Source organism: Pinus tabuliformis, chromosome 4_2, assembly GCF_031772625.1.
Source record: "Pinus tabuliformis cultivar Carrire ecotype Pingquan chromosome 4_2, CPIR1, whole genome shotgun sequence".
Classification (NCBI taxonomy): Eukaryota; Viridiplantae; Streptophyta; class Pinopsida; order Pinales; family Pinaceae; genus Pinus; species Pinus tabuliformis.
In genome coordinates, this window is record NC_142304.1 from 511,634,859 (window position 1) to 511,660,313 (window position 25,455).

The 25,455-nt window shown below is 37.1% G+C and overlaps 1 pseudogene; it reads right to left on the reverse strand.

Annotated features, from left to right (window-relative positions):
- Positions 1-9,983: 9,983 nt before the first annotated feature.
- LOC149170238 (ATP-dependent Clp protease proteolytic subunit-related protein 4, chloroplastic pseudogene) lies at positions 9,984-10,459 on the reverse strand (annotated as a pseudogene).
- Between the last annotated feature and the right edge of the window lie 14,996 nt (positions 10,460-25,455).

Sequence of the window (25,455 nt, forward strand, 5' to 3'; positions counted from 1 at the left end):
TTCAACAAATGTGTGCGTTAAACCCGAGCCGTCCGATCCTCCACCTCATGATCCAACGACATACGCTTCTCCTGTCGCCGAAAGCCGCACGCCCATTAGCCTGCGGGAAAAGCAATTTCCCCGCCATAGTGTCTACCACGCGTCGCAAATCTGTTGGATTGCACCCCACGATACGATTACCGCCCATTCCCGTAAAGCAGTGCGATAAAACCGCTTACCGCCGCCGTACCCTCCTCCTGCTCGTTAACGCTCGTGCAACTCCCGCTCTCGATAGTCGTCCGATCGTCCATCCCGCGATCCGACGGCCCACGATCCTCCATTCGCGTTCCCTCCCGATGGCCTCCGTAATCCAATCTCCACCGTTCATTTACACGATCTGACGGCTGATGTTGTCCCGGTGTTGTCTATGCCTCCCACCATGAGATCACAGCCATTCGCCAGTCCCATCCGACGGCTGGCATTCATTATTAGCTCCTCATTCGTTTTCCACGCAATTTTCATGTTTTTGGCTTGCCCCGCGCTTCCAAGGGATGAAGGTGATCGTCCTCCAGCACTCTGCAGTTAATACTTCACCCACTGCATTCAAGAGACAGCACGACCGAGGAAGGAAAGTACTGCCTCGAGCAGTTGAATTCATTCACCAGTTATGGAGTTTTTGTCCCATATGGTACTCCGCTTGCTCAGAGAAGGACGACCGAACAACAGAAAGGCCATTTTGTTCATTAAAACACTCAGTTTGCAGCAGAGACCATATCTGATTGTAAATGCGGTTGGTGGTTAGTTATGACCCCTCCACGCATAGGTTAGCAGAGATTTTTTGTAAACAAACTCTATATATACCCAGGAGAAAGATGTAATTAAGTTGATGAATGTTATTTGATGTAAACTTCAACTTCTGGAGACTGTAACTACTGTGATACCTGCAGCTTCTGGTCTTCATTTTCAGCTAATGCAAGCTTCTTTTGTTGTTAATTGCTCACTTTCCACTTCTTCTTTGTTCTAGGCTATGCTTGTTATGCATTTTTCATCTGCTCTTGATGTTTAGAAGTAGAGGGGCTGTCATCCCACCTCTCCGTTAGAATCTAGTTAGTATTATCGAATATGTATGCAGGTTTCTGTTGTTTTAATTGCCAGAGAGCTGTCATCCTGTCTGTGCATTAGGAGATAGATTTACAGACCTTTTAACTGGTTGCAGCTGGCCATCACAGGGTCCTGTGCATCTGCTGGTGTGATCAACATTCTCCATCATCACATTTTCCTTAAAACTGTGAGTAATTGGTGGTCTAAAGCCTTGTAGTCTGGGGGTGTTCACCCATGTCTGGGGTTAAGCATAGTAGAAGTGGTTATCTGGCTTGAATATGCAACATTTCTTTCATTCATCCACCATTTTCCAACATTTTTGTTGAATTTTTAATGTTCCCGAGCATCTCTGATATACAACCTAGGAGAGTTTCTTGGGGTGATAACAGTATGACCTGGAGATTGCCAACAAAGGAAGAACCATTGTACTTGGATAATTCATTCCATAACCATACACACACACACATACAAGCCCATGTATGAAAAGCCTTAGGAGCATATATGAGATCATGTTATGTGAATATTGACTTATGTTGGTGCATACCAAGTTAACAAAAAAATAAAAAGAAAAGAAAAGAAAAACTCATGAATAGGAAGACACTTCATAGTTTCATGATGGTTATGTCGAGATCCTTCTCTTCATGCTATTATAACTTCTTTACAATTTTTTTTTGCTAAAAAACTACTTCTTAGGATATGCATATGTTGTTGTTGCTACAGTTCCATTATTCAACCTTGTTGTTGCAACTTTGTCATTAAATTCCCATTGCTACAACTCTGTTGTTGTGCCACGATTGTTGCAACTCTGATGTTGGAACTCATCAATCAAAATTTAGTTGTTGCAACTCTATACTACTATTGCTATAACCCTGGAGCATTGTTGTTGCAACTATGCTACTGTAATTTTGATTGCTAGAATGGGTGATGATCTTGCGATAACATCATGACTAGAGTGAGCTGCAACTCTGGCTAGCATTGTTGTTACGAATCTAAATTTTGTTACTACAACTTTGAACACCATTGTTGCAACTCTAGGATGATGCTGCAACTTCGATGCCAGTAGCCATTCTAGTTGTCTTGTGGGGCCAAAGCATCAACATGATGAAGGTATGAGCCATCACGACCAATTATGATAAGTGAAAAGGTACACCTCTTGGATTGTATAATGAACAATATTAATTGGAATTCTTTGAATTGACCCTTGATTTGAAACCACTCACATCGTTCACTTCCACAACCAACCTATGACATGATTTTCTAAATTGTTCCCTTCTATAATTGGAAACCTCCACCCTTTGGACTACTCATTCCATTTTGAAATCACAATTTGTATGAGATATGAGTAGGAAGAGTGGGAGGCTCACCCAAATGTAGGGAACCTACAGTAGCATGGTTGCTAGAAGCATATGATTGAAGAAATTTTTCAGCAGGTAGGTTGGATGGAGTACATACATTGACTACAAGGGTATAACGATGAAGTAACCCTCAAATTTTCCATGAATTTTAGTGAAAACATGTCTGTAGTGGCAGGATCAGTGGTGCAAATGAAAAATGAAGTGATAGTTGCGGTAACAAGGCTTGCTTGCATAGGGAAGCATTGGTATTGTCAAAGAAGGCCAAAGCCTAAAATCCTGCAATAGTTCCTTAAGCCAAGAAAAGCCCTATATGAGAAAAGAATAAGGTTTGATAGGAGGTCACTGTTGATTCCTTAAGGGGGTGTTACTTTAGTGGTACAAAGGTAAATTACTTGCGAAAGCCACAAATAGGTTTTTTTATCTATAACACCTTGTTTACTGGACCACCTGCAGTATGGCAAGTCGATTAATTTACAATTTTTCCTCTGGAGAAGATTACAAAACATGACCTCAATAGTGAAAAAGTTTTTCGGACCATGTGATACCCTCTCACATTTTGATCTCATAAAACTCTTTGTTGAGCATGTGTTGCACAAAGTAGGAAGGTTTGGAGCAAAGTTGTAAGTGCAACAACAAAATTAGAAGCTGTTGCAATTTTTTTTGGAGAAGCCACAATTGTTGCAACTCCACCATGAGAAAATGCAACCACAACTCTAGAAGCTACAACTCCAGAAGCTGCAGAAACTTTGAGAGATATAGCTATAAAATATATTGTTGTGACTCCATAGACATTAGAGGAAATTTTAGCCTAAAAGTTCCCATGAAATTTTCATGTAATTTCCATGTCATAATATGTAAACCAATCGAAATCCTTTAAATTTAAAAAGAGATACATGTAAATATTTTGGAGAAAATAAGAAAACTATTTTTTTTTTAATTGTATTTTGGCTTATCTCCTTATAGGTTTACTCAAATTTCAAGTGTAAACAGTCATCGGATGTAGAATTAAATTCCACATCCAACGAGTACCCATTATGCATACTTTTGAGAAGACCCACATTAACAAAAATTCAAGATACATAACATGCTTTTTTAATTTATCTCCAATTTTTATCAATGTGGGTCTTCTCAGAAGTATGCATAATGGGTACTCGTTGGATGTGAAATTAAATTCCACATCCAACGAGTGTCTACACTTGAAATTTGAGTAAACCTATAAGGAGATAAACCCAAAATACAATAAAAAAACATTTTTTTTTTGTTCCCTCCAAAATTCATAACTCTTATTTTATGATTAGCTAAATTATTCTATTACTTTTCCTTAGAATGCCACTTTTATGTTGAAATTTCCTCTAATTCCATGAAATACCCTAATGTTTCATTTGAAAAACAAATTCCTGAGGGTTTTTCTGCAACTCCATAAAATATGAAGGTAGCCATGATAGTGATGTAGAGATCATAGCAAGCAAACTCCTGATAAAGAGACTTCGGAGAATGAAGAAAAGCCTAGCATATGTTCCTATACCTAGCAAGAAAAGGACTATGTATACCTCCATTGGTGCAACTAAACAAATAAAAGAAGAAACCTGTACTACTCCATAAGAACCAACAAGGGTGGAAACATAATGAGTTGCAGCATAAGAAGAACCCCCTGCCGTTCCACAAGAACCAACAAGAGTAATGGATGAAAGACACTCTAGTTACACACAAGAAACAATAGAAGTGATGAGGGATGCTAATAATTCTATAGGCCTGCATTTGATGAAGAGATGAGGATAGAGGACCTCGTTGAAACATAATAACCAGAAAGGGAAACTCTAGGAGAAATACTTGCTACAATTTTGGAGGTTTACTAAGAAGAAGAAGAAACACAAGAGACCATTGCTTCCCTAGAACGGGAAAATAAATCCAAGTTCAAGAGAGATAAAATAATAAGTACTTTTTTTTTAATGCATTTGTATACATCACTTTTATGGAAGAATGAAATGCTTGAGATGGAATAGGAAACTTCAGATCACTGACAAATTGTTAAGGGATGAACTCATGGAGGGTAAGACTTTTGAGAAGTTAGACTACCTTGCTTAGGGAGCATATTCCCTTATTGTAGAGGAACTTCTCCCTAAAGCGAGGGAGACAACCATCAGCTACAAAAGAGAAACCTAAGAAGTGGTTGTCCAAACAAAATATAGTAAATCTACTCTAATTGAGATATCTATCCAAACTAAGGATAAAACAATAGAAGATAAGGCCACACAAGTAGATATTTCTAATAGATGGGTGAAATCAAAATAGGACAACTGGAATTGATTGATGGAATTTTATGAGGAAGGTGTGATTCGTATCAAGGAACACCAACAAATTGTTATAGGTCTAAGTACTTTGCAACCCATAAAATCATATGGGAGGAAGCAAGGACAAAAGAAAAGAAATTGTTTGACTTGGAAAAGCAAACAAATCAACTACAAATTGAGCGAATTCAACTTGGGTTATTAGTTGAGTCAACTATTAGTTGCAAAGCTCTCTCACCTCGCTACAATATGTTCTTACAGGAACAATTGATAATGTTTAAGAGAAAAGTTATAATGAATAGGAAACCCTTTGAGATCACATTCCTTTCTACCTTTCTGGAGGCATATTATGCATGTACTAGAGAGGAGAAGAACCTCCTTTTCAAGTTGTATCAACATAATATCTTATTGTTCCATGACCTAGTGTGGAATCATATCCACTTTGTGGGGGATGTCCAGCTGAGAGTATTTGGGTTGTATTTGAACAACCAAACAGATTGGGAATTTTCTCATAAGACTGCAAATAACAAACTCATAAGAAACCTATGGTTTAGAGGTTTATAGGCTTCCATAAGTCATTAGAGCACATAAAAAATGAACCTATTCCCCAACACATGCAAAGTTCATGACGAGGAACAAGGAGGGAGTTATTGTACATTGTAAGGCACAAATAAAACCATTGGAAAATGCAACCATGTAAGGATATACTAAGAGATGAAATCAAGCTAGGGAGGACATTCATCAAGGGCACCCACTTAATCCTACCAACCTAAAGGTTGTGCTAGAGGAAGTGCATAGAAAGCTGCAAAAATAATTGGATAGGTTTGAATTTTCACTATCCAATGATTTGACTACCTACCAAAGAATACAAGAAAAAGTACAAGTTGTCTATTAGGGAGGAAATGGCATATTGGAAGGAAATTCAAGTAAGAGGAAACTACTTCCATGCTAATGAAGTAGGGAAAATTGATTATAGTCATAAAAACCTCCAGTGGAGCCTCGCCTAGTCAGAATTAGACTAATTGTTTGGTTGCATAGGGACATGCAACGAATTTAGCTGGGGGGAATTGAAGAGTGCTCATATTGATATCTTTTTAGCACTTGTCTAATACCTTTTTGGATACCTTTTTCCCAATTCCATCTCATCCTAATACCTATACAAGGTATTGTTATCCCCTTAATATGCCATTTCAATACCTATTCTAATGCATTTTTAGGAGATTACTACTTTTTTGTGATAACAACAGTACATGAACAAGGATGCACATGTACCTTCCAAGTGTAAGTGTTGCAACTCTCTCAACATTTTCTACAACTTTCCACAAGGACACAAGTGTTACAACTCTTGAGTATGAGCTGTTGCAACTCTCTACTTTAGTATAGTTGCTACAACTCTAAGTTTTTTCCACTTGTGCTACAAATCTAGGTTGATATCACTATTGCTGCAACTCCCCCTTGTTGTGACTTGCACTGCATAGTTGTTGTTGTAACTTACTTAAGACTGTTGATGCAACTTTGAGGAAGGGTGTTGTTTCTCCACGCTAGCTGTAACAATGCATTAGTCAACCGAACAACTATCATTTGTGGATCAACCAAGAATTCAAGTAACCAATCTCCTCACGTAGGAAAATGACAAGGGAAAGTAGGTGCATAGAAAGGAAAGAATAACTTAGATGCACCTATTATATAGTTGATTGAGTCTGCACGGGTTTTTCTATCTTTTGGAAATTCGATGTAACATGATGAAACATCTCGATTCTCATCATCATCCAACAACTTCATTGGTTAATTTAGACATAGAACACTATGTATAAAACCTGTTCTCTCCTTGAGCCAAGTGGTTAAAAAGTTGATGAGTTATTTAGAATCAAAATGAAAATTAAGCCTTCCATTGTATTTTCAATTTCTTGCAGTATAAAGTTCCCTTTCATTTTGGTATGATCAATGGTGTGATGAGTATATATTTCCTTAATACTTTCGTAATCTAGTGCCTCTTCTAAGGAGGTCGGTCCCTCTCCTTATCCAAGTATTTTCTATACTTTATAAAGTAGTCACAATATCTTTTATATACTCGTTTTATTTCTAGCAATTCTCCTATTTAATACTTAGTTGTAACTCTGATATTTCCTTTGCTACAACTTTGAAGTTAAATTGTTGTAACTCTAATATTTCCTTTGATAGAAACTATGAAGTTCAATTGCTATAATGCTGATATTCATATTGCTACAACTCTAAATTTCAATTGCTGTAACTATGATTTTCCATATTACTACAACTCTACATTAGAGGTTTATCGTTGCAACTTTAATAACTCATGCTATTGAAACTATGTATCGTAGGTTTATTTATGCAAATCATTCATTATTCATTAAACTACATAATAATAATGATACTTGCCTGACAACTTGTGATTTAGGTTGTTACTGCAACTCCCATTGTTACAACTCCATGCTAACACTAGAATATTCTATTTTTCCAAAATTGCAAATGCTCCATTTTCTATTAGGCTCAAATTTATTATTTTGTTTACAACTTTGATTTAATGTCTTATTTCCTTTATGAGTGAAAATTTGCTTTGATGGCATGTGATTTATTGCATCATATTGTACATGCAACTTTTCTAGTACAACAACCAAGATCATTTTAACGCTAGAAAAAGTCACCTTAGATGCTTGTGTGATTTATTTACTGTAAGTGTAACTTATTTCTTGCAAGTGTTATTTAATTTCCCGCAAGTGTGACAATTTAATTTCTTGCAATTGTTCTCTTTTTATTCCTACAAATGTGCTCTTTACATTCCTACAAAGTGTGGATTCGATTGCAAGTAGATTCTCCTTGGTGACTTCTAAAAGTATCCCAATATCTTGTCATATGACACTCATTTACGTTACTACAACTACATATTGTATTAGCACATATGGTGCATGATAGTTCACAAGTTATTTATGAACCTTAGTTTGACAATTAAATATACAATCTTTTTGTTGTCTTTATGAACAATTAGAAAAGTAATTGAAAGGCCTGTCATTAGCCACATGGAGGAGGTTTCTTGGTTGGAAAAAATGTTGCATTGGAGGAGGAATATTTAGCATTTAAGAGGAGGGAATTGATCCTTAGACATCGTGGGGTAGCTTGGATGCTTATATGGAGGTATGGATTTGTCTTGGTGACATTTGAGTTGCAATAATGTTCATGTAGAGGAAGCAGACCTAGCAGAGCAATTTCTTGGTAGGAGAATTGGAGTCCTTGGAGGCTTAGAAGATGAGCATTGGACATATCTTGTGGATTTCCCTTACAATGGATCCTTACTTTAGTACAACACTACCTTGGAACTTGGCATGCACACCCTTAGAGTGTAGTGCTTCATATCTATAAGCCTAATTGTGTCTTTGTAGGTGGCATGCAAGTGTTAAGGCTCACATATGTTTTGTTAGGCTCACATATGTTTTTTTGGCCTTCTTTACATCTCATAGATGTGGAGGAAGGAGAGTTCACGAAGAATCCCAAGGAGTTATTATGAAGAAGAGGCAGGACATCATTCTTGGAGGAATCTTGTGAGATGCTAGGGTTTATTCTTGTAAATAAGGCATGGAATATGATTATCTATTTTCATTCTTGATAACCGTTTTATTAGATGTGACTAGAGGAGCATGCTAGTCTCTATTTCTCTCTCATTCATCTTCATTAATACTTTCTTTCCTAGAAGGTGATAGGATTTCCTAGAGCTTGTGGAGAATCTTGAATATTAGGGTAGGATTTCACCCTTGGAGACATTGGAGCTAACCTTTTTTTATTAAACCCTAAATTGTGTTTTTTGAGAAGTGGAGAAGAAGAGACATCTTTCCTTGGAGGATTTGCTAGTGTGATGCTTGCTTGTTGAAACTCCTTGGTGTCGGATAAGGTTTTCTTAGTTTTCCCTAGCTAGGATTTTGGAGAACTAGAAAATTATACTAGCATTAGGATGAGGCTATGCTATGTACATGAACTTCATCTTTACATATATATACAAAGTTTTTAGCAATCAAAATTTAAGATTTTGGAGAGTTAGATAATTGTATTAGCATTAGGATGAGACTATGCTATGTACATAAACTTCATCTTTAAATATATATACAAAGTTTTTAACAATCCAAAAATAATCTTATAAGAGATTTGATTTTCAACCATATTTATTTTCTTGTTTGGTAATTTCAAGCACTTAGGGTTGAAATGGTAATTAATATAACATAAATCTTGAAAAATATAAGACATATTTACTAATATAACTATAGTTTCCATAAATTCAATTTTAAATCTAACTTATACATATAAAATTACTTAAAATAAATAAATCTGTTGACAAACCCATTTTAAAATTGCCAAAGATAAAATATTATCCATTATTATTATTTTATCATATTTCATAGCAGTGACAATTTTTTCGGAGACAAAAGTTGACATCATAGATAAAAGCATACAGAGTATGATACTCCATAGTCACATAAAAATCATCCATATTTATTAGTCACTTTCACGAATTATTCTTTATTAATAATATTTAAAATTAAAAAAAAATTGAAATATTTTAATTGAAGTAAAAACAAAATGCATGCATCACATACTTATACTTATTCATGATTTATAGCCCCCCAAAAAATATGATAAATATTAATTATTGAATGTTATGAAAATATTTATAAATTTTCATGTTATTAATGGTTGGTTTTCTGTCCAATTGTTCTTTAATAATTTTGGAAAGGATAAAGAACAATTTTGAAAAGTATTAAATCTATTTAGGTTAAGTTTTGTTTTGTTTTTTTATTTTAATATTTTTAAAGTATAAAGTGACTTTAATTTTCAAATTTAAAATTATTATAATAATATATTTGTTAAATTTAATATCTAAAATTAAAATTATTATAATATTATAATAATTATGTTAATAAATGTGGTTGATATACATCGTAGGTTTATATCAATACTCTATCATTACTAGTGAAGGAATACATTAGCCTAATAAATACAGTAAATGACCTCTCAAGAAAATATGTGCTTAGGACACCCACATTTTATGATTTTTTTCAATCTTGGCAATGTGAAATGTATCATGAAGTATCTTGATGTGTACTATAGATTGATTCCTATCAAATTTTACTTATTAATCATTAATAATTAAATTAAAATTATAAAAATGTTATTCCAAAATTAATACAACTACATTTTTTTAATCTTGACAGTAGAAATAAGTTTATGGTGTTGTAAAACAACCAACCTCCACTATTTATATTAACTATGATTTCTTAAGGTTAGCAACAATACCACGATCCTCTGTACCTGTGTTAGAATAAATAACCTTATCAATTATCCCATACTCAATGGTTTCTTGGGGACTGAAATATTTTGGTCTCCTAATATCTTGTTCAATCTTTTCTTTGGGATGTTCAGTATGTCGTGCATAAAGAGAAACCAACTTGTTCTTCACATTTCTAACTTCTTTACTAGCAAGATCAATATTAGTTGCTTGGCCTCACACTTGTGCGATTGGTTGTTTCATCATTATGGTAGATGATGGCAAGGAAGCACGATTTCCTTTTGCACCAGCTGCCAAAATCAAAGATGCTCCCCCCATGCGTTATCAATAAAAAGAGTAAAAATTGGTGGCTTTACATACCACATTGTATCATAAACTGCAAAAGCTTTAGTCTTGTGCCCTAGCTTCTCCCCATCCTTTGTAGTACCTATGGAATTGATTTTCATGTAGATTGGTTTCTCAGGGTAATTCTGCCATAATTAATTTTGTTACAACTGGAACAAGTGACATTCCCAAATAGGCAATTCCTTTTAAACAAGTATGATGCTAGATTTGGAGGAAACTGCTCCCATCGGTTCCTCTTTAGTAGGGAATAACCATGGTAATAATGCCATGGGTTCTAGGAGAATTGGGAGATGCCTAATGCAACTTTCTGTAGATAGAAAAGAGCCCTTGCCCAACCAATTGACTGCCCTCGCTTCCTCCAACAAAAGGTTTTCCTACAAAGTGTCTTCTCAATTTTCCATCAAAGAAGGCCATATTGCAGTTGCTTAACCTCTGCAATTGGCTCTCAGACCGAAAATTTCCATTTAAATTTGAGACAGAGAGGCCTGTGCAAGCCATACTAGGGCTCTTTTACAAAGAATTCATTACAGATGTTTCAAAACCATATGATTGTGGTCAGAACGCTATGAATGAAAAAAGAGCAATTGAAAAAAAAGGAGACAAAATGGTTCAATCCAATGGGCCTAATGGCTCCAATCCACTTAAAAGGTGGCTAAATATATGATGTTTAAATTTATTTTTTTATTTATTGGTTTGAAAATGAGAACCTCTTAAAATGCTTTTGATATCATCCGTTTATTGGTGTATTAGATAAATAATATTCTCTTGAAATAAAATCTTGTCCATTCATTTATTAAAAAATAAAAAATCCTCAAGCCCACATCCATAAGTTGAAATAGGTATGCCTACGACATAAATATATTTGTTAATATTTCAACATGTTATTTATGAGAATTAAATATTAAAGGGAAGGATAATTGTAAGATCCTCTGGTTGTGTAGATGCATGCACTATGGATGGGACATCATTACAAGATGATAAAATTTTAAATTTGGGGTTGTTGCATGTTGAGATGAGTGTGTTTAGTAGCGATACAACTGATTTGGTCTTATATTAAGTGGGTTGGATTCCATGGGTGTGCAAATGCACCAAGGGGACTCGAGTCCAAGACTTAATGTGCATGATGATTCATAGGTGACGTTTCTTGCACATCAATTGAGTTGACATGTCATGTGGAATGAAGGTCGCACATGTCGACTTGTCAAGGATTGACCATATGTGCATGGTTGGAGAGGTCTGTGGGAAAAGGAATAGGTGCACATGTATTGTGAGAGGTCTGCCCACTCCAATATGGAATGATGCAACCCTTGTGGAGGGAGGTCACATATAAATTCCAAAGTGGAGTTAACCAAAGGACCATATCTCATTCGATGCAAGGAATATAAGATAATGCATGGTTTGTGATGAAGGTGTAAGGCATACAAGGTAGCACACAATTTGCATTGAAATTGCAAGGAAATACTTAAGGGAGCTTGAGGCAAGAGTGCATGGACTGAGGAAAGTTGTGTGAAGTTTCAAAGGGTGCAAAGTTAATCAAAGAATAGTTGCACAAATTTGGCACACGAGTTAAAATAGCATAGGGACACAATAATTGGAATGAATTTTGGAGATGGGGTGCAAATGATTGGGCATGTTGTAGGTTGTTTTGTTGAATTGCACAAGGTCATGATAGAGAGTAATGCCACTCGATGAACACATCGCATGGATTGAATTGAAGGAATTTTGACATAGAAATATGGGGATACAAATGGTTGGTTGTGAATCAAACTTTGGCATGATTGAATGAAGGACACAGGTGGAGACAGTCTAAGAGTGCCTCAGGCAGAGCCATAAGTCAACACACTCTATTGGGAATTTGGAAAAGGAGAGGCACATAGATACACTAGGTGGCTTGATATGGATTGAGATTCATGATGGAACAATGAAGGAGGGAGAATTATGATGATCGTTAATCGTGTGGATAGTTGGTAAATTTGCATGAGTTGTGGTTGGCCAATGTATTTATGTAACCTTTATATGAGCCAAGAGCTTTGCACTTATAACACTCTGCAAAATTGTACTAGGTGTTAGGCCAGTTAGGTCGCCCGTTGATATATAAAATTACTTGTGTTCCATATTTCTTTATATACAACTATATGTGATTATATTGTTGTGTGCATTTTTTCAAGTTGTGAATTGTAATAAGTCTTAAGTGAACTAGGATTAGAGTGAGTGAGATGTAGTCTAAACTCATGTACTCTCAGATTAGACAAACCAATGACACAAAAAAATTTGCGATGCTACATGACCTATAGAGTTAGGAGACTTGGGTGTACCAAGTCAAGTTGGGTGCCTAAGTACTATAGGGGCATGAAAAATGGTATCAGAGATCAATTGGTGTAGAGAACAGTAAAAGATAGATGGGTGCACACAACCATGATAGTTTAAGGTTGGAGATGTGGACTTAATTAGTTTATAAAAAAGATAGGTTAGGAATTATGGTGGATTGGTGTAGAACTTGGAATGCAATGATATGTTGAATGAAGAGTTTCCATCACAAGAGAAGAATGATTGCGGGTTTGGTGCAATAATTTGAAGTAAGAGCTTCTCCTATATGCTAGAATGCAAGGCAGTGAAGGTGTCAATTTAATGAGTTGGTGCACATTACAAGTTGAGATGGATATACATTCACCCATGAACCAAACAACATGGCGTGATGCAAAGGTCGTTTAAGGGGACGCTGATCCAAGATTAGATGGTTTTGATGCATTGAACAAAGGCGGTGGATGAAGTAGGATTATTGAGGAAAAGTCATGCTTATCCTAAAGATAGATTGGTGAAGTGTATACCGGGACTTGGGGATAGAGGATTTTGGGGTGGAATAACACACAAAACGAGCCAAAGACATAAGTTTGGATTGCGTATTTATCATGGAGCATGGTTAGAAAAACTTCATTGAGAGTTCACCAAGAAAATGAGATTCATTAAAGGCTGTGAATAATGAGAGTTAGTTAATTGTGTTGACGAATCACATGGATGGTGGATAAAGTTGAGTGCACAACAAGTCTTGTGTGTGAGTATGAGTTTGAAAGTTATGTGATAGAGTGAGGTTAGGAGCTTGATCAGGTCACTCCATAGGTGAGATAGTTTGTAAAGAGGTGGAAAAAGTACCTGGGATTAAACAATAGGTGAAAATAAAGGCTTAGTGCCCTTATGGTAGAAATACCCAAAGGGGTGGATATATTGATGGAGGCATGAGTAAGACAAAATGCATTATGAGATTATGATTTTAACAAGTTTGAGGTAGATGAAAAATGAACTCAACAAAGGAGGATTTCATTCAAATGATCATTGGATTTGGAAAGGTAGGTTCATGATGACAAGTGAACCATGGGTTCAACTAAGGAAACTGTTGTGCAAGAAATGGTTGCTTGGGTTGCTACATTTTCAAAGGGTTGCAAGGATTCTTTAGGGGATCAGGTGGCTTGGTGATACCAAGGGAAAATCATTCAAATAGACTTAGGACCGTCTCGAGTCTTGCAACTTTGAAGGAACCTTGTATAGTTGGGAATGGGTACAACTCAAAAGGAAGTACTTTCATGGGTCTAGTGGGGGAATTATGCATATTTGGCTATAGCTACGCAGATGCATTAGTGTGAGGGAGCTTGTGTAATTTGATTGAGTAGTGCAATGACAAGTCACTATGACATAAGACCAAGGGATGGAATGATTATTAAAGGAAGCAAGATAGTTATTTCCAAGGAATGAATGGAAGCAAGAAAGGAGATGACCAATAACTCTATTAATGGATAATTGAGATGGGGAATAATGCATAAAAAGTTTCTTGGATGATGTTCGACCAACTTTGGTTTGGGAAATTAGATAGGGTTGAGTGTGCTTGAGGTATATTTTGCAGTTTCAAGTTTTGGAGGTTGGAGAATATGTTCAATGGTTGCAATTGACAAGAGTATTGGCACAAACACACATTTTTTGGAAAGAAGGGAACAAAATTCATTGTGAGGATTTTGTTTGGCTTGTAGCACTTTGGGTAGTACATTGGAGACTTGGTGGATTGAGTTAGAGACTTTCCTTCATTGAAGGATCACATAAACAAGCTAAACTGCAGAACAAAATCATCACTTAGGTGGATTGGAGTAGTGATGAATGGAAGTTTGGAGATGTGGTGATATGGCATTGTGAAGGATCTCCTTGGTGTATATTGGACATAAAAAACTTGATGTATAAGTTTGATCAGTGCAATTAACATCGGTAGAAATAATTAGATTTGACATAGGGAGGTACACCTTAGGAAGTGCATGAGACAATTGGACAAGTTACCCATCTAGTGTAGGAATTGAAGCATGTATCATCCAAAGACATGATAGAGTTAGAACATGGAAATAATGGAAGTTTTAAAAATCTACATGTAGATAGTTCCAAGGATTGCAGTGGTGGAAGTAGAAATTGCAACAAGAAAATTTGGCGTTTCTGGTGGCATGAAATTTGGGGTTTCCTAAGGAGGATAGGGGCATCAATTCAGGTAGAGTTGGAAATAATATATATTTATATAGGTTGTTGGTGATGACAATGACCTTGGGTGGGGGAGGATGTAAGACACATGGTTGGACAAGTGCGATTGATGGGACACCATCACGAGATGATAAACTTGCAAATTTAGGGTTTCCACAATTCAAGATGAGTGCACCTAATATCTATATGGATGCGTTGGTCTTATATTGGGTGGTTTGGATGCCTTGGACATGTGAACATGTCTAAGGAACCTAAGCCTAATATATAACATGCATGATGCTTCAAATGTGAGGTTGCTTGCAAATTAATTGAGTCAAAAGGTTGTGGAATGAAGGTCGCAGAGGTAGGCTCATTAAGGACCAGATGCACATAGATATTTGCAGAGGTTAGCTAGGTAAAGAAATAGGCGCACATATATTGTGATAGGTCATCTCATTCCAATATGTAACACGATTAAATTTCATGGTGGGAGGTCGCATATAAATTCCAAAGTTAAATGAACCAAAGGATCCTATTACATTTGGTGCAAGGCATATCGGGTAGTGCACACAAAATTTATGGTGAAGGTGAAAATAATACAAGGTAGCACACTCTCTATAGTAGAGACACAAAGAAAGAATTAACTTGGTATGAGGAAAGAGTGTATAAGTGTTATCACCAAAAAATGATCATCTAGTCATAACTTACTAGATGGATCGAAGTACACCATGTAGGGCCAATTTTACCATAGTAAAATTGCTTTCACTATAAGAAATTACTTAATAAACCACATTTGTTAAGTTATTTCTAGTTAAACCCATGAGGAATAATTAAATAAATCATTATTTATTTAATTATATTCTAGGAATAATTAATTAAACCATTGTTTAACTAATATTCCTTGTCATATTTGACCCAATCATGAGAAATAATTAGATAAATCATTATTTATCTTATTTTTCTCTAGGAATAATTAATTAATCATTATTTAGTTATTATTCCTTGTCAAGTTTGACTAAATCCTCTAGGAATACTTAAAAAAATCATTATTTGTTTATTATTCCTTAACCACATTCCTTGAGATGATAAATAAATCAATTATTTATTTATTATTTCTAAATAAAAGTATTTAACCAATTTAAATACTTTTCCCTCCAACCAAATAACATAAAATATTCTAAATGGTTAATTTTAGATTTTGGTTAATAAGATTATATTATTTACCATTATTCAAGAATAACCCAATATTTTGTTATAAATTGGAAGGTTTTACATCCATTCCTCACTTTAGATCATTTTCATTGTTGCACTCACTGTTGTAACTTTGATTATAACCATTGTTGCTTACCATTTGCTTTTTTTCCATTTGAGTTCCCATTGAGCTCAAACATTTTTTGCTGGGTTTACACATTGTAGAGAAGAGAGACTCTACAGAGCTGAAGACATTGAGGATAGCCAAGAACCCATCCCACAGAGGGGGACTGGTAACATCATTTGTTCCCTTCACAGGTGTCATATAATAAAATCTATTCTTTATATATGGTTTCCATTGAGTTATTAGAGTTATTTGCGCTTAGTTCCTTATTTCATCTTGCTATTTAACTATTTATGTTGCATAGATAAGGACTTTGGTAGGTTTTTTTTCTATCATTTGCTGTAGATCCACACTGTTTTACAACCATTTTTACTGTTAAGGCTGTTTTTCATCTGCAGTCTGAAGTGGTTTCTTTTCGTACACTCTCGATAAGAATACACCATAAAATAGAAAGTCATGCAAAGTTTCAGAGGGCATGGAGGTAATTGAAGGACACTCATGCAAAGTTGGTGCATGGGTTAAGCCAACATAGAATCATAGTACTTGGAATAAATTTTAAGGATGGAGTGCCACTAGTTAGGCATGCCTTCGGCTATTCTTTTGAGTTACAAAAGGGCACGATGGAGAGTCATGATGCTCAATGTACACATTGCATTGACTAAACCAAAGGATTTTCGACACAAAATGGGGATAAACATCATTGATTGCAAACCAAACTTTGGTACGATTCGACGAAGGGAGTGAGCTGATACAATTTGTAGAAATTCCCACTATAGATCAACAGATTATGCAATATACTAAAGCAAAATATAAGATCTACTTCTACAACAACTTTGTGGAAGCTTAATTGAATATGAGCAAGATGAATGAGAACACATATAACTGAGAATGAGAAATCAGTCACACATAACACAGAAGAAATAACCCAGGGAAATCCTTAGCCTAAAACCCCAATCTCTGTATTATCATACAAGTGGAAATATGTTCAAGTTACAAAAAGAATCAGCTCTCAAGCTATCCTGCTCTCTCTGCAATCAAACAATACTGTTCATAGACAGTTAAAGACTCTCACAACCTTCTCCTCTGCCCTCCAAGCCTTCTATTTCCTTGCGCATTTTTTCCTGGGGTCCAGTGCTTCCACTTGTGTGAATTCCCACCTCACACTGCTCACTTGGCTCAGAAATAACTACACAAACCTGAAGGAGATAATTCCTTCTGCATGGATGAGTTTCCTATATAGGAAAATTCCTCCAACTGATAGTACACTATCCCTTCCTCTGACCTCAAATGGGTCTCTGACTGAATTGACATGCATGAGTTATTTATGAGAAAATATTTAGTTATCTGGAGAGCAGCAGTTACATGCATGCAAGCATTAACTAACTGAACTCATAATTAATTCAACAAACTGTTTGAATTAATCTAACTAGACTTGACTCAGTTAACTGAGCCAACTAATTACAACTCAATATTACAACTCATCCTTATCTCTTTAACTAATGGATAAATTCCTCAATCAATGGAGAAACTGTTGCATGTCTTCACATAGACTTCATGTTTTATTTTCTACAACTAATTAACTCAAGATGAATTAATTAATTATTTTACAAATAGCTGCTAAGATCATATTCGAATTTTACTTCTCAATTTTATTTCAGGGACTAACTAAAATTGGAATCTATCCTGAAATACTATTTATACCAATGCTATTTTTAGCATTTCCATTTTTCATTCCTTGTTGCTATGTCCAACACTGGTACCTGAAATACTATTTATAGCAATGCTATTTTTAGCATTTCTTGTTGCCATTTTCAACACTCCCTCTCAACAAGAAATGCATTCAACTTGAACCCGATCCTGAACATTTGGAATGTTTTGCATGCAACACTTCTCCCAAGTGTTATTGCTCTAGCAGCTCTAGAAACAAAAAAAACTCCCAACTAACCTTCCTGTTGGGCTAGAAACATCCTCTAATGCTAAAGCTCCCTCTGCCCTAACAAGTGCTCCCTCTCTGACCTCTGAGTTGCTGCAACACCCCATGCATCTCCCATCGTTGCACACCTTTCTGTGCCATCCTGCACTGGTGCAACACTCCTGTGCCTCTCAAATTGTCGCAGCCTGCTAGCTCTACACTGTTTTGGGATTCCTGCACTGTAGCTCTCTCTGCCGCTCCATTCGCATTTGCCTCTACCCACTTAGCCAGTCCTACTACTCCTCGTCGGGGCTCCCATAGCAAGGTCTAATCAAAGAGCTTAGGTACCTCAAGGATCTTGCCCCTATTTCAACCTTCTTGGGACTCTCACTCCACATTGCCCCACCTCCTACCTAGAGGTATGGATGCATGTGATCCCTCTGCCCACTTGACTCAAAATTCCCCCCTACTAGAGGTCTCTTCATGAGTGGATGCCTCCACTCGATCTCCTCTCGGCTTCTCCAATTGTGGCTCCTCCACAATTGTCTGAGACTTCTTCTAGGACTACATGTTGAGCGGTAATTTACTCTCCTTATCAACCACCAAGTCTCCATCAGTTTCCTTGCTCCTCAAGGCTTTGCATGCATCTTGAACCTCAAGAGCATATAGGTTCTTGACTTTTGAACCGATCTGCTTCACCTGTCTCGTGGTGATGTGTCGAAGTAAAGCCTTTCCCTTACTAAAGACTACATCATAGCCTTTATCTTCTAGTATTGTGATCGATACCAAATTTTTCCTCAGTCCTGGTACATACTTGAGATCGGTCAAGGTAATGTGAGCTCCATGTTCCCTCTGAAAAAATCCATGCCTACACCTGAGACACTATACTTTTCATCATTACCCATCACTATGAGTATATGGAGATCTTTCTCCTCCAAGGTACTGAACAAACTCTTGTCGCTGATCATGTTGAAAGAAGCTCCACTGTCAAGAAACCAACCACATCCCACCATGGATGAAACCATGCATGCAAAGAGGGTGAAATCCAAAACGAACTGTGAGGCCAATGCCTCACCTTCAGATCCTACCTTGGATCCCATCTTGGATTTCCTCAGTGAACAATTTGTAGCAAAATGGCCCACCCCATGAAAACGAAAGCATCGCACTTTCGATTTTTCAAACTTCTTCCCACCATGGGAAGAACTCGATTTGGGATGAGAATCATTCTCCTTCCTTGGATGAAGAAGATCCATCTGTGGTGCTTCTTCGTATCTCCTCCTACATCAGATTCGACCAAACTCGTTCCCAATCTGGCTGTTTCTCTCTTCCGTTTACCGAGTCTTAGTAGCTATGCCAGCTCTTAGGAAGACTGAGGAGTGCTAGACTCACCATGTCGTCATCGACGGTCATGATCCCTACACTTCCAAGCTCATCCCTGCAGGTGGTGAACTTGTTCATGAACGTAGAGATCGTGTCGCCCTTTTCACACTTGATTTTCCGAAGCTTGTCTTTCAGCGCCAGCTTCCTCTGATCACTGCTGTTCTGATATAGATCTTTCAATGTTTTCCACATCGAAAACGGTGTCTCCTTCCCATGGAGGCTCGAGACAATGTGGTCTCGAACTCCCTCCAGGAGGATTCTCCTCGCTCTAGCCACACATTTCTTCCATTTTGCCAATTCTATAGCATTAGCTGCTGCTGGCTTGGGGACTTCTTGATCAATGAAGTCCTTTAGACCGTTCTCCTCTAATACTACTTCCATGCGATCCTTCCAGGCTATATAATTATAGCTTCCATCAAGGGCATACTCAAGTCTTAAACTGTTGAACGCCATTGGTGAAATTAAGATGTGATAAGAACTCGATTTTTATATTCAGGAACTTCAAAATTCAAACTTATCCCTTCTTTGTATACTATTCTTCGCTTTGATCACCTTTTCTCTGATACCATGTAGAAATTTCCACTGTAGATCAACAGATTATGCAATATACTAAAGCAAAATACAAGATCTACTTCTACAACAACTTTGCGGAAGCTTAATCGAATATGAGCAAGATCAATGAGAACACATATAACTGAGAATGAGAAATCAATCACACATAACACAGAAGAAATAACTTGGGGAAAGCCTCAACCTAAAACCCCAATCTCTGTATTATCATACAAGTGGAAATATGTTCAAGTTACAAAAAGAATCAGCTCTCAAGCTATCATGCTCTCTATGCAATCAAACAATACTACTCATAGAAAATCAAAGGCTCTCACAACCTTATCCTTTGCCCTCCAAGCCTCCTATTTCCTTGCGCAGTTTTTCCTAGGGTCCAGTGCTTCCACTTGTGTGAATTCCCACCTCACACTGCTCACTTGGGTCAGAAATAACTGCACAAACCTGAAGGAAATAATTCCTTCTGCATGGATGAGTATCCTATATAGGAAAATTCCTCCAACTGATAGTACAATGTCCCTTCCTCTGATCTCAACTGGTTCTCTGATTGAACTAACATGCATGAGTTATTTATGAGAGAATATTCAGTTATTTGGAGAGAAGTAGTTACATGCATGCAAGCATTAACTAATTGAACTCACAATTAATTCAACAAACTGTTTGAATTAATCTAACTAGACTTGACTCAGTTCACTGAGCCAACTAATTACAACTCAATGTTACAACTCATCCTTATCTCTTTAACTAATGGATAAATTCCTCAATCAATGGAGAAACTGTTGCATGTCTTCACATAGAATTCATGTTTGATTTTATACAACTAATTAACTCAAGATGAATTAATTAATTATTTTACAAACAGCTGCTAAGATCAAATTCGAATTTTTCTTCTCAATTTTAGTTCAGGGACTAACTAAAATTGGAATCTATCCTAAAATACTATTTATAGCAATGCTATTTTTAGCATTTCCATTTTTCATTCCTTGTTGCTATGTCCAACACTGGTACCTGAAATGCTATTTATAGAAATGCTATTTTTAGCATTTCTTGTTGCCATTTTCAACACAATCCAAGAGTGCTCGAGGGAGAGTAGTGTTGAGAAATCCATTAGGGCAACAACTTATGGCTTTTCTTAAGTTGATTTCTCTTACTTTGAATTTTTCTTGTGATAGTTTAGTCATTAGTTATTCTCTCAAATTATTATATTCTTTTCATTAAGATGAAATGGAAAACAATGAAGATCATAAACACAAAAGAAGATACAAGATGTAGGCACTCATGTAGGGAAAAACACCTAATAAGGGTAAAACCCAGTCAAACTCTTCACTAGTAGATTTAAATCAAGTTGAGACAACCAGGACCTTTTGACCAATACAAAGATACCCCTGCATTCATCAAGTTGACCTCCCATAGTGACAAAACAAACTATAGTCAAATTCTTCAACAAAAGTATGTTATCTTTCTCCAATCCCGAAGCTTGCCTTTCAACTTCGACCCTACAATTTTTGAGATATACTATGAACTTTAGTTCCTTAAAACTTAGTCATAATTATTCATATTTGTGATATATACTTCGGTCTTCTAGCTCAAACTTATTTTTGCATGTCCTTATTTTATCTTCTTTGACTTCACATCCCTTTCTTGGTACTTTCATTACATAATAAGTGCATACTTCTCTTCTTCTAAGGTAGGTCGAATGCTTGGTATATATATAATGGTTTGAGTCTATTCTTTGAGGCCTACATGATGTGTTTGGAGCTGACTTTTATGTTCTTGAGGCTGAATTGATGGTGGAGGGGTTAACATGACTATAATACATATAATACATTTCTTTCTTTGATATAATGAGCCCAAGAAGGGTTTTATACATCACGACGTTGACCTTTGACACAAGAAACAAACCCTAGAGCACTCAATGGGTGATTTTGACGTATTAACCATTGACCCAAGCATGAAACCCATGCTTTGATAAGTCAATTTCAATTATAATAAAAATTCATTTTTCTTTCTTTTTGACAAATACAATTATGAAGACCAACATTAGTTACATTTTTCAACACTCCCTCTTAACTAGGTAGGTATTCATAATTACATATATACAGAGGTAAATGGAAGATCTCAAAATGATACGTCCTACAAATAGTCACAACACATGCAGTGCTATAGATTAGATACTCGCCCAAGGTATCTAATTAAGTAGGACTATGGTGTGTTCCAAGCTTCAACCACTCTAGGTACCATCAGGATTCCACTCTAACACCAACCCACAGATCTAGGTGCATATCCAAGGTCAGAGCTCCAAGACCAATTCCAACTTCCCTACTTTGTGATAAGGACATCAACACATAGGCCAACCAGATGTCCTCCCAAGCATCTTGTCACTCCAAGATGATTCACCTCTCCTTACCAACTAAATCAGATATATTCACCAGTCCAAGTATGCTTCAAACGTTCAACCTTCTTACGAAGAGATCCTGCATAATCACAAACCCAATTAGTGATAGAATTTTCAATATATATATATATATATATATATATATATATATATATATATATAAGTTAACTCAAACCTCCGGGGTTCTCAAATACACTGATGTTTTTTTTTCCCATAAGGAAAAATCGTAATTTCATTAAAAAGAGGAAATTACATTTTGTAGATGCTGGTGCATATGTAGTGCATGATCATAACCATGTATAAACAATATTGTTGCCTTTGATCCACGCAGGGGGCAACAATAATAAACACAAAACTATGAGCCATATGATAAACAGACTGTTATCATGTTCAGTGACAATATATACAAACAAAAAAGGCTTGTGCCTGATCAAAACATAACTAGAATAATATCATGAATTATACATGTAGTTCCATAAAAGGTCGATGATAATATTGGTAGAAAGCTTCCCCATTATGTTCTCTAATCAACCAGATGCCCGGCTCCCCGATTGCAGCCTCTTTGGATAGGCTGTTGGCAACTCCGTTCTGCTCCCTGTAAATATGTGAGCAAGTAAATGTGTCAAAAGATGAGATCAATCTCAATGTCTCTTCCAAGATGTGCATTAATGCATATGAAGAACATCTAGTTTTCCTGTTCAGCCAGTCACAAATAATTTTAGAGTCCCCAAATAGTTGTAGATCTGTGCAGTTTTTCTCCAAGGCGAAATGTATGAGATGTTTAGCGGCAAGGAGCTCAGCTGAATTGTTTGTGCATCTGCGGAATCCTATGAGCATGCTGTAAGAAAGATGACGGGATAAGTGAAGTATAGCCCCCCCTCCACAGCCTTGCTCTTGAGCTGCACCGTCAAAAAAAGCCCAAGGTTTGTTGTAGTTTATTTGTATAGGAGAGGGAGTGCGTGGATTACGGGGGGGAGGATCATCTGGAATGAGGGAGAAATCAGCCATGACTTTAGTCACCAACATAGCCCAGTTTGGCTCTATGTCCTGAAAAATGATGCGGTTCCTGGCAATCCATATTGTCCAGCAGATCAGAAGGGGCAGGTTCCGAAGCTTTTGAGATGAGGAAGTGTAAAACCAGGATTGCCAAGCTGCAAGAATAGAGTTTCCAGCCCAGATTGCAGAGGGTGCAATGGGCTGTAGGATAAGTTTCCATAGGTTACAAATTGCTGTACATTCTAAAAAAAGGTGAGAAGTGGACTCATTTGCTTGCTTGCAGAAGCTGCACCAATGGGGTCCATAATGTGCTTGTTTGAGGAGGTTTTCCCCAGTAGGGATTTTGTTCCGGAGGATGGTCCACATTAAGAGTCTAGTTCTGGGGGGAGCCTTGAGTTTCCAAAGATGTCTCCACCAGTCAACAAGCAGCAGAGGCTTCCTTGGCGCCGACAATGTCAAATATCCATCTTTTGGTGTGTACCTGCCATTTTTTGAAAGCGCCCATATAATCTCATCATCACCATCAAGTATACGGATGTGGGCTTCAGTGAGGGCTTGTGTGTATTCCTCCCAGTGTTGTGTCCAATTAGGAGGAATGTTTAACTGATGTGCAGATTTCCAGGCTTGTTGAAGGAAGGAGGAATTCTCCAAGTCTGCAATTTGTGATATATAAGTGATGTTCTATTGCTGGAGATACTGTGTGAGATCCCTGGGTAGGCGGTGCATGTCCCCACATCCCACCCATGGATCAAGGCCAATGTGAACAGTGTGCCCAGATCGAATTCTCCAGGTGAGGCCCTCCCTGATTGGGTTCAAAGCCTTTAGAACAACCTTCCAGATAATTGAGATGCCTGAGGTACTTAGATGGGTTCTTCTAATCCAGTCCATGATGTGCATTGGAGCGATATATTTGGCATATGTGACCCTCGTCCAAAGGCTGTCTGCTGATACTAATTTCCAGCCAAGTTTTGCGGCAAGTGCTAATGAGAAATCTTCTAACTTTTTTAGGCCCCAACCTCCCCATTTTTTTGGTAGGTTCAGGGCCTCCCACCTGACCCAAGCAAATATCCTGCCCTGTTTGTTCCCTTGCCAAAGAAACCTGCAGTAGAGGGCTTGAATTCTATTGAGAATGCCTCTGGGTATCCAAGCCAGGGACATCCAATATACAGGGGTGGCCTCTAGGACACTTTTGATTAGAGTGAGTCGTCCTGCCCGCGAAAGATATTTGAGGTACTAGGTGTTAAGTCTTTTCTCCATCTTTGAGATGAGCCAAGTCCAGTCAGCAATTTTGTATCCAAGTGGCTTCAACTTGTACCCCAAATATTTTAAACCATCAGATAATTGTAGCTGAGTGAAGTGGAAACGCTGAAGTGAAAAATAGATCTCATGTGGAGTACATTTAGCTACTGTTAATGTGGACTTGCTATCATTTATGATCATACCTATTGCCTTTTGGAAGAGGGTGAAATTTGCTTTGATGATACTAATGTCCCCAATACTGCCATTGATGAAAACCAGGATATCATCTACAAAGAGAAGATGAGTCAGGATGCAACCTTCTGTTATCTTTATACCCTTTAATCTGCCCCTTTGATGCTCTTCTTTGATGAGATTGCTGAGACCTTCCATAATGAGCAAGAAGAGCAATGGCGAGAGGGGACATCCCTGTCTCAACTCCCTTTCAGAGGTAAAAAAGGAGATGCACTTCCATTCACCAGAACACTGAAAGGGATATTAGTAATGCAACTCATGATCCATTTGATGAATAAGTAAGGGAAACCTAAATGAGTTAACAACATTCTAATATAAAGCCAATTTACTCTGTCGAATGCTTTTGATAAATCGACCTTCATAATCATACCTTTGCCTCGCCTTGAGTGTAGAGTATGAATTACTTCCTGAGCGGTGCCTACAGCTTCATGGATCTGTCTGTCCTGTAGGAAAGCGAATTGCTCCGGAGAGATATGATTAGAGAGAATAGGTTTCATCCTGTTTGCAATGATCTTAGCTATGATCTTATATATGCAGTTGCAGAGAGATATGGGAC